The sequence below is a fragment of the Sturnus vulgaris genome, unplaced genomic scaffold (assembly GCF_052056855.1).
Source record: "Sturnus vulgaris isolate bStuVul1 unplaced genomic scaffold, bStuVul1.hap1 Scaffold_192, whole genome shotgun sequence".
In the NCBI taxonomy this organism is placed as follows: Eukaryota; Metazoa; Chordata; class Aves; order Passeriformes; family Sturnidae; genus Sturnus; species Sturnus vulgaris.
In genome coordinates this window covers 5,496,336-5,505,914 of record NW_028276155.1, presented here as the reverse complement: position 1 = coordinate 5,505,914, position 9,579 = coordinate 5,496,336, and the positions used below count along the sequence as shown (strand labels likewise).

The following is a 9,579-nucleotide window of genomic DNA, read 5'->3' as shown; positions in this document are numbered from 1 at the left end:
AAGAGAGGAAGGAAGGAAGGAAGGAAGGAAGGAAGGAAGGAAGGAAGGAAGGAAGGAAGGAAGGAAGGAAGGAAGGAAGGAAGGAAGGAAGGAAGGAAGAAGGAAGGAAGGAAGGAAGGAAGGAAGGAAGGAAGGAAGGAAGGAAGGAAGGAAGGAAGGAAGGAAGGAAGGAAGGAAGGAAGGAAGGAAGGAAGGAAGGGTTATGAATGTTGTTCTATTTATCCAATTTATCAAACAACAAGATTAAATTTAGCAGCAGATTTTTCATAGTAATTTTTATAAATTTATACAATCAAAGTATTTGAGATTAATACAATCAAAGTATAGAATACCTATATTTCAGGATATGTAAAATTAAAGAGTAAGTAATTTAGTATAATTGAGGTTCGTATAAAGCATAAGCAAAACCGACCAGGGGTACAGGGAGGGGCTCGCCCTTCCTCTCGTACCAAAGCATCCAGGCTAACAATCCCACTTATATACTGTAGGCTACAGAAGTTTCTAGAAAACTCCTCCTAGTTTCTGTTCCTAAAAATGTACGTCACTGTTGTTTGATGCATGCTTTACTAATGGTTAGGGGGTCTCTCATCCTTTTGAGGGTCTTGTTTCCGATGAATTCTCATCATCTTCATCAGTGTCTGCTGTGTAACCTTGCAGGTAGCACAGGCACTCTAAGCTTGGGTTATATAACTAAGCATAAGTTCCCACAATAAAATTAAGTTCCATGCCTGGAATCATCTCAATTTTGCCCATTTCAAGGTCGAAACTTTTATTTCTCGATGCTGCCTATCAGACCTACATCCTTCTACTATTCCCTTCCAACCTCCTTCTTCAACTCCCAACATCTGGAAGATGTCCTTGGCCCTGTCTCACCCATCTCCCCCCTCACTCTGTAACAATTGTCTTCTATTGATCTAAATACAATTTTGCTAATATAGTTACAATTTAATTAGCACAAATCACATTTATCACAATTCCCCCATTTCTCTTTTTGATCATATTGATTCGTGCTCTAAAAAGTTGTTGCTTGGTATTCTCTATGTTCCTTCTTACTAGCCTCCAATTTTTCTCATATTTCTCATGCTGCATTCAGCTCTTCACACTCCTTCTCAAATTTTATTAACATTTCTCGTACCAGTGTATTGTCTTTGCATTAAGTCACCATTTTCTCGATCTCTCTCCCTCGAGTGCAAGTGGATTGTGTTTTCAGTACCATCAAAAAATTCAGTTTTCTTCTTGCTGTTGATTCTGGATCCATGGGCATGGCTCTAAGTTTCATTCCTGGAATTGCTGAGTGGATTACTCTAATTAGACAGGGTATAATGCAAGGCAGAAACAATAGTCCTAAACCAGAACATAATAGCATGAATTTTTTCCACCACACACCCCCAAAGAGTTTATCCCACCAATCAGCTTTCAGGATAGAATTCTGTTTTTGAACTGGTACATGTGCCACTCTTTTCATTTCATCAGCAAGTTTTGTGATGGCTTCCCCGTGATCATCTATTTCCACACAGCACTCAGATTCATTAAACCTCCCACAAACTCCTCCTTCTTCTGCCAGCAGATAATCTAGGGCAATTCTCTTTTGATGTACAAATGCTCACATTTGTGAATGCTGTTTGGCCAACAACTTTAAAGCGTCTGCCCTATGGTTTGACATGACTTCCACTACTGCCAGGAGCCTTATCAACCAATTTAATAGGTAAATTGGAGTTCTGTATCCCCAAGACCCATCCTGAGCCCAAGCAGCAGGTTCATAATGTGCTATAATTCTTTCTGCAGGCCATTCTTCATCTTTCCATTTTTGGTTTCCTCCTGCCATTGGTAAGTGGAGGTTTAGTTCTCTTTTCTTTCTTTCTAAGGTTTCATAAAGTGGTGTTCCTAGTATATCGCCCTTAGACCTTGGTCTGACAAAGAAGGAGGGTCATAGAACTCCTAAGGTACAAGTTCCTTCACACTTTTGGGATAGTTCACTTGTCCTGGGGTACCATGCAAAAATGTGTATTCTATCACCATCTGTTAAAATGTGGGAGGGGTGGTGATCCTTATCTCTGTGGGAGATATCCTCTGCTGATGTGCCATCTGATAAGATCGGGGATGATCATCGTTATCTATTCACAACCCATCCTTCCTCCAGAAGATATATTCCGTTAATGGGCCATTAAGTCCTATTGTGTGACTGATAAGATTACATCACCCCATTGGGAGATGCCCCAACCAGGGGCAGGAGCCAAGCCTTTCCTACCTAGATAAAAAACTGGGGTTTGGGACCCGAGGGCAAAACCTTTCTACTGGATCCCAGAGGAAAGTCGGACCTTTTCCACATCATCGCTGGATCTTCGGAGGAAAACTGCACCTTCTACAGGAGCACTGCTTCAACAGAACCACATCTGTCATCCAGGAGGACTGCTACCAGCACCCTGACTGACAGGGTGTCGGTTGTATTTCTGACTGTGTTGGTGGTTGTTTCTTTTATATTATTGCATGTATTTTATTTTTTTTTTCTCTTTTCTCCTATTAAATTGTATTACTGACTTGGAGTCTCGCACTGGTTTTACTTTCAAACCAACACATCACTGTATGCTCGTTGTCCACAGATCCAATATATTCCATCAGGGGCTTTCCATCTGTTTTCTGTGTTTTCTGGTTGTTCCCAATAAGATTTTAAGTCTTTTATAGATTGGTAGGGGTTAGCTCTAGAACTGCTATGCCAGCACAAATCAGTTTGGTTATTCCAGAAAGCACTGGAAGCTCACACCATAGCCCACCAAGCCTGGCCTGGGCCGTGGCATTTCCCAGCACTGAAGGAACTGATACCAGACTAAGTAAGTCAAGCTGCAACTCACAAAAAATACCTCTTTTGAATCTGTCATCTCTTTGAAACAACAAGAAGTTTTGCTGTTCAATATTGTTCATTTTTATACTGAAAAGTGTTTTGCCTGTTAAATAAACAGTTTTCTTTTTTTTTCTTTTCCCCTCTTCTCTCCGAGGAAATATTTTTCCCCTAACCAACTAGAAAAAAAGACTGCTTAAATTTGTTTACTAGAAAAACCTTATTTAAAAGTTTCCTCCCAAATTTACCCTAAACTAAAACAAGGTCCTTGTGTCTACCAAAAATATGATTTCTTCATTTTGAGAATCTACTTTCAGCTTTATCAAGGGCTCTTCTTTTGTTTCGGTCCTCATTAAATAAATGAGCCTCTGACCCCCCTAGTCTTCTTGAATCATTTTTTTTTCTATTTTGCTGCCTTTTTTTGCAGATTTTTTTTTATGACAATAGAAACAAATGGGTCCTGTACCCCTAGAAACAAGACAAGAATTTTGTAAATGTCCTTTTTTGTGACAAGAAAAGCACATAGGTCTCGTGTCCGCAGAAGTAGGACCTGATTTTTCTTTCTTCTTTTTATTCTTTCCTGATAAATTCTTTGTGTTTCTGGCTGCTTGTATTTCTTGGACTGCTGCCATTAGAATCCTGGCTTTTATTATTTTTTTTCTCATCTCTTATAACATACACTTCGTGTCCTTCCTTTAACAACTCCTGAAGCCCCCTATCCTGCCAATTTTCTAATTTCTTCAGCTTTTTCCTGATGTCCCCCCAGGACTTAGCTACAAATTTTGTTTTCAAAAGGACCTGCCCTGCTGGTGTATCGGGGTCCATGCTGGAGTATAATTGCAAATCCTTTCTTAATCTCTCTAACCATTCTGCTGGGGACTCATCTTTCCCTTGGTGTTCACTCTGAGCTTTCCCTATGTTTTGTCCCCTTGGCACTGCTCCCCGAATTCCTTGGATAATCATCCAAATCCCTCATATTCTACCTGTGTTCCACCTCCTGATTATTCCAATTTGGATCTGCCATAGGCCATTTCTGATCTCCCTGGTCTGGGCCCTGATGATCTCTATTCCAGGCCTGTATTCCTGGCTGTCTAATCATTTCTCTCTTCCACTGTAAACAAGATTCCTAAAATAGACTGCAATTCCACCAAGGTGTAAATATTCGGCCCTAAAAACTGATCTAGTCTCTCTGCTACTCCAGTAGGATCTTCTAGCATTTTTCCCATCTCTTTTTTAAATTCCCTGATGTCCTCAGTGTTCAGGGGAGCACTCATGTGACCAATAGGTCCCTGTCCTGGGGCCAGATTTGCCATTGGAACCTCTCTAAGAGGGTATAATCTATCTTCCCTTCCTGCTCCCTTGTCCTTTTTGTCACTTTCTTCCTCATGTCCCCTTCTGCCTCTAGTTCTGTGTGCTACTGGCTCATCCTGCATAGGGGGTTGTTGGGGGTTGAATTTTTCCCTTTTCTTCCTGTAGAATTTTTCCCATTGTTATGCTAAGTATTTGTGGCTACTCCCTAGCTAGTAACAGTTTCTCTCGAAGGGGTTAGGGAGAGGGGGAACACCAGAAAAGGAGAGGTGGGGCAGCTGCCTGCTCTCCCTGGCTCTCTCGCTCACTCGTGGAGTCGGAGGAAGACGGCTGGTGCTGCTACCGAGCACCCTTCCCACAATCCCAATGCCGGGAGCCACGTTCCTGCTGTCAGACATCGCTCTGCTGCCTTCCCACTTCACCCTCCTACCTCTGGACACTCTGCTGAGCACCACGACCGACACCATGAAGGGGGAGTCGCTCCCCCATCCCTCTCACCCCTGGGCCACTGCCGCCATCACCCAGCCCTCTTCAACTGCACGGGACCTGCCCTGGCCACAGCACCGGTAACGGAGCACAGGGACAGTGGGCCTGTGGCCAAAAAGGACTGGAACTGAGCTATACTGTTCTGTTTTGCTGTCAATTTTTATAGCTGTTGTTTCTTTTGTTTGCCTTGGTAGATATATTAGTAAAGAACTGTTGTTCCTACCCCCATATCTTTTGCCTGAGAGACCCTGATTTCAAAACTATAATAATTGGAAGGGAGGGGGTTGCACTCTCCATCTCAGGGAAGGGGCTCTTGCCTTTTCTTAGCAAATACCGGTTTTTCAAACCAAGACAGTTGGGCTTGACCACCAGGCTTGGCCAGGAATGGCAGGGTGGGGCAACCCCACAGCTCCAGGCACAGGGCAAACTGCTCTACTCAGCTCTGGCAGGACGTAGCTGAATTTTGGCATGGCCTGAGTAGACGAGTCTTCCCTGGCCATCCTGGAAGTTTGCCAGGGGCTTGATTGTTTGAATTTCTGTGAGTTACATTATCCAAGTGCTGGCACCACCTCAGGGAAGCCTCAAACGTAACTGGCACAGGGCATTGCCCTGGCAGTGAAAATGTCTTGGCTGTGAGCAGCAGAGCAGAGAGAAAGCAACTGGCCCAGGCAGCTGCTGCCACAGGGACACAAACTCTCGTGCCCAGGACAGTCCCAGAGTGTCCATAAGGGTTTTCAGATGGACACAGAGCAGCTGTAGAACATGTTGGGGAGAAAAGAATATTCTGTTCCAAGGAAGATGCAGAGAAAAAAGTCCTGTGCAGCTCATTTCCCATAGGAGGTGACACTGGTGTCCCAGAGGGAATTTGCCATGGCTTTAGGGACAGCAGTGCGCATGGAGCCCTGGTGAAGCAGAGAGAGATTGAGCAGGAAGAAGTCCCTTGGGTGTATATTTGGTAATTGCAGACTCTCACAGGGATGATGAGGCCGTTGCCCAGAAGGGCAGCCTGGGCGATGCCCAGGAAGAGCCCCAAGTGCAGGAGCTGCAGCTCTGGTGGGTCTGCAAAGGCCAGGAGGAGGAACTGGGTGCTGGAGCTGATGTTGGACAACTATTGGAGCAAATACTCAAACGAGAGCTTTGAAGGCCGAAGTGGAGCAGGGTTCCATGTGAACAGCAGTTGAACATGGGTCAGTTGGTCCTAAGCGATAGGTGAGCGCTGTTCCGAAAGGGAGGGCGATGGCTTCCGTTGCCCTCAGCCGATCGAAAGGGAGTCAGGTTCAGATCCCCGAATCCGGAGTGGCGGAGACGGGCGCCGTGAGGTGCCCAGTGCAGTGACACAACCGATCCCGGAGAAGCCGGCGGGAGCCCCGGAGAGAGTTCTCTTTTCTTTGTGAAGGGCTGGGCGCCCTGGAATGGGTTCGCCCTGAGAGAGGGGCCCGCGCCTTGGAAAGCATCACGGTTCCGGCGGCGTCCGGTGAGCTCTCGCTGGCCCGTGAAAATCCAGGGGAGAGGGTGTAAATCTCACGCTGGGCCGTACCCATATCTGCAGCAGGTCTCCAAGGTGAACAGCCTCTGGCATGTTGGAACGATGTAGGTAAGGGAAGTCGGAAAGCCGGATCCGTAACTTTGGGATAAGGATTGGCTCTAAGGGCTGGGTTGGTGGGGCTGGGGCGCAAAGCAGGGGTGGGCACGCGCCGTGGCTGGACGAGGCGCCGCGCTCGGGTCAGTGCGCTCCACGTGGCCCGCCCGGGTGCCGGGGCGCGCGCGCGGGCACGGTGGTGACTCTGGACGCTCGCCGGGCCCTTCCCGTGGATCACCCCAGCTGCGGCGGGCGCCACTCACCCCCCCCTCCGCCCGCCCTCCGTCCTACTGCGGCTGGCGCCCCAGAGGCAGCCGCCATCATTGCCGCGCGCCGCCGCCCCCCGTCGGTTCCCGCCTGCGAGGGTCCGAGCAGTTCGCGCGGGGGAGGGTCCCCGGGCCAGCACCCCTCCTCGGCCGGCGCCTAGCAGCCAGCTTAGAACTGGTGTGGACCAGGGGTATCTGACTGTTTAGTTAAAACAAAGCATCGCGAAGGCCCGAGGCAGGTGTTGACGCAATGTGATTTCTGCCCAGTGCTCTGAATGTCAAAGTGAAGAAATTCAATGAAGCGCGGGTAAACGGCGGGAGTAACTATGACTCTCTTGAGGTGGCTCCTGAGAGTATAGTTACAACCTGGGCTCAGCTGCAGAAGTCACACCTCCCCGTGGTCCCGCCGGACACCCGTCAAGGGTGGCCAAGTTGACTTCTGCCCCAGGGCGAGCGAGGGGTACCGTGCTGCCCCTCCCTGCCTGTGGGAGCCGCGCCCCACTTGCAGTTTCGCAATCCACAGAAACAAACCTGATGGTCGAGGCTCGCTCATCTCCGTGAGAGTGCCCTCTTCCCAAAGGCCTCGTCCACGGGCCAGTGAGTTGGACAAATGTGCTGGCAGCAGGTTGGTTTTGGACATGTTGCCAGCCGGGAACCCGTAACAAACTGAAGTTGACGATCCTCCGAGGGGAAGCCCCACTCCTCTCGGTTGTACCTCCAAATCTTGGGCACTGCTGACCTTGGGCCAGGGGTCATGCAACCCAAGTCTGCCATGTCCCGTCCAAGTCCCGCGGGGTGGCATAGCTGGATCAAGCACAGCAGCACTCGGGGGGTAGTGCTGCCATGAGCCACCAGGGATCCCCCAAACTTCAGTGTGCGCCGCTGCCTGCCAGGGCCGGCCTGAGTTGGCCTCTGCGTTGTGAGTGGAACGTACGTCAACCCAGGCAGCTGTGCGACAGGGCATGTGTACCCGTGATTGCATTCACGGTGTATGTCCGTTTGTTCCGACCATGTGGGCGCGCCGGGTACCCACACTGGTACTGCCACCGCTGGTGGGAGTACAAAGATTTGTACCCGACCCCATCCGTGCACTTGGCTTCATCACGAGTTGACTTGAAGGGGCCATGCACTCATGTCCCACAGTGGCCACGTCACTGGGGGCCTGGTCGTACCCGAGTCCAAGAGAGGCCGGACTCTCGGTGGGTCTCACTTCCGCGCACTGTGCACCCGCGCAGTGTGAGCATGTTACCGTCAGTTGCCCAGGACTTGGCCAAAATGACCGGATTCGACCACGGTGGACGGGCCACCGTCACTTAACCTGGAAAGGGAACATATATAACCTACATGTGTTCGAAAAATAGCCAAATGCCTCGTCATCTAATTAGTGATGTGCATGAATGGATGAACGAGATTCCCACTGTCCCTACCTACTATCCAGCGAAACCACAGCCAAGGGAACGGGCTTGGCGGAATCAGCGGGGAAAGAAGACCCTGTTGAGCTTGACTCTAGCCTGGCGCTGTGAAGAGACATGAGAGGTGTAGAATAAGTGGGAGGCCAGGCACGCGCTCGGCGGCGCGGGGCGACCCGCCCGTCGGCGTCCCGGCCGTCGGTGAAATACCACTACTCTGATCGTTTTTTCACTTACCCGGTGAGGCGGGGGGGCGAGCCCTGAGGGGGGCTCTCGCTTCTGGCACCAAGCGGCCGGCGCACTCCGGCCGCGACCCGCTCCGGGGACAGCAACATGTGGGGAGTTTGACTGGGGCGGTACACCTGTCAAAGCGTAACGCAGGTGTCCTAAGACGAGCTCAGGGAGGACGGAAACCTTCCATGGAGCAGAAGTGCAAAAGCTCGCTTGATCTTGATTTTCAGTACGAATACAGACTGTGAAATTGGGGCCTCATGATCCTTCTGGCTTTTTGGGTTTCAAGCAGGAAGTGTCAGAGAAGTTACCACAGGGATAACTGGCTTTTGGCGGCCAAGCGTTCATAGCGACATCGCTTTTTGATCCTTCGATGTCAGCTCTTCCTATCATTGTGAAGCAGAATTCACCAAGTGTTGGATTGTTCACCCACTAATAGGGAACGTGAGCTGGGTTTAGACCATCGTGAGACAGGTTAGTTCTACCCTACTGATGATGTGTTGTTGCAATAGTAATCCTGCTCAGTACGAGAGGAACCGCAGGTTCAGACCCCTGGTGCGTGCGCTTGGCTGAGGAGCCACTGGCGCGAGGCTACCATCTGCAGGCTTATGACTGAACGCCTCTAAGTCAGAATCCCGCCTAGACGTAGCGATACCGCAGCGCTGCCGGTGCCTCGGTGGGCTCGCGATAGCCGGCCACCCGCCCGTCCATGGGCGGGCCCGGTGCGGAGCGCCGCTCGTGGTCGGGAGCCAGAGGGGTGGATGGATGCGGTGCCGCCTCTCCCCTGTCGCGTACTGCATGATCGTGGGGCACCCGGTGCTAAATCATTCATAGACGACCTGATTCTGGGTCAGGGTTTCGTACGTAGCCGAGCAGCTCACTCGCTGCCATCTATTGAGAATCAGCCCTTGACACAAACTTTTGTCGCTCAGCTGGCCGACCTGCCACTCCAGTGCTTGGGTGCGGTGCCTCCTCCTTCCTCCTCCAAGGCCTCTCTTGGAGGGCCGGGGCCGACAAGGGGCCCTGGTTGCACGGCCTGCCTTCGTGCCCTCCTTCGCTCGGGTCGCAGGCCCGATACACAGAGTCTGGGGCCCGGGCACCGAGCAAGGGCCTTGTGCCACCCACGTACCCTCTCGGGGAGGGCGTGTGAGAGAGAGACCCTGCCGGATCCCTGGCAGACCGTTACTGGGTAGACCAGTTGCCCTCTGCCTGCATTAGTCTCTGGTGGTCTATAGCCGGGCAGACCTGTTACCCTCCCCCGGTCTTGTGGGACACATACTGAGAAAGTAAGAAAATTAGAGCCTGAATAATATTCCAGGCTGGAGCTTTTCAGCTCAGTTCCCAGCCGATAAGCTGGTCCAGCTCAAGGCTAGGGAGAATTTCTCCCAGGATGATAATTTGTTCAAAATAAAAAGGAATTAATAACAAAGATAGGACACCTGTTGTGGTGTGTGACTAGGCCCT

At 50.3% G+C, this 9,579-nt stretch overlaps 1 pseudogene; it reads left to right on the top strand.

The window, feature by feature from the left end:
• The first annotated feature begins 6,211 nt into the window (after window positions 1-6,211).
• Window positions 6,212-9,038, top strand: LOC148218273 (28S ribosomal RNA; annotated as a pseudogene).
• Window positions 9,039-9,579: the final 541 nt, after the last annotated feature.